Source organism: Phocoena sinus, chromosome 15 (assembly GCF_008692025.1).
Source record: "Phocoena sinus isolate mPhoSin1 chromosome 15, mPhoSin1.pri, whole genome shotgun sequence".
NCBI classification, from domain to species: Eukaryota; Metazoa; Chordata; class Mammalia; order Artiodactyla; family Phocoenidae; genus Phocoena; species Phocoena sinus.
The window spans coordinates 64,527,118-64,528,115 of NC_045777.1; the positions used below are offsets into that span (position 1 = coordinate 64,527,118).

At 39.9% G+C, this 998-nt stretch overlaps 1 non-coding gene across 1 annotated transcript; it reads left to right on the forward strand.

Moving 5' to 3' along the window:
* Positions 1–690: 690 nt before the first annotated feature.
* LOC116741059 lies at positions 691–797 on the forward strand. Its single transcript, XR_004346034.1, has one exon. It is a non-coding gene; the product is annotated as a U6 spliceosomal RNA (small nuclear RNA).
* Positions 798–998: the final 201 nt, after the last annotated feature.

Below are 998 nucleotides of genomic sequence, written 5' to 3' on the forward strand. Positions count from 1 at the left end.
GGGCTTTCTCTCGTTGTGGCGAGCGGGGGCTACTCTTCTTTGCAGTGTGTGGGCTTCTTATTAAGGTGGCTTCTCTTGTGGAGTACAGACTCTAGGGTCGCGTGCTTCAGTAGTTGTGGTTCGTGGGCTCTAAAGCGCAGGCTCAGTAGTTGTGGCGCACGGGCTTATTTGCTCTGCGGCATGTGGGATCTTCCCCAACCAGGGCTTGAACCCGTGTCCCCTGCATTGGCAGGCGGATTCTTAACCACTGCACTACCAGGGAAGCCCTCATTATTAACTTTAAAAAAATTAGGATCTGCAGGAAAGATTTCTTTCATAGTTCTTCCCTTCCTTCCAAATACAATCTTAACCTCTATTGAGCAGATGTATGTTTTTAAATTTTGTCTCCCTCTTTGCCTAGCTTCCATGAAGGTCTGCACTGAATTTGTGGCCCATATTTTAGAATTATGCAATACTTTTCTGACTACTAACTTCTCAGATTATTATTTAACCTTCATTTTTCTTTTTTATTACTTTACTTTTCAAGCTTAACTGTACCATGGTTGTTGCTGCTTTTTCAGTTAACAGACTATTTTCTATAGCAGTTTTACAGAAACAGCAGGTTTATAGAAAAATTGAGCAGAAAGCACAGAGAGTTTCCATATATTCTCTCCTCCTTAAGTTTCCCCTGTTATTAAAAACTGGCATTGGGTGCTCGCTTCAGCAGCACATATACTAAAATTGGAACGATACAGAGAAGATTAGCATGGCCCTTGTGCAAGGATGACACACCAATTCGTGAAACGTTCTATATTTTTAAGAGAAATGAGTTTCAAGCATTTTTGTTGGAAGCATTTTTGCTGAAGACATTAAAACTGACGCTGGGCCTTACACAACTAAATTAGCTGGAGAAGATAGAATGATCTTTTCGTATTTTTATTCGTTGTTAAGTATTAACCAGCAAGCAAATTTTAAGACCAGAAGTTATTGACCCCATAATTCTACCCTTTTAATAAAAT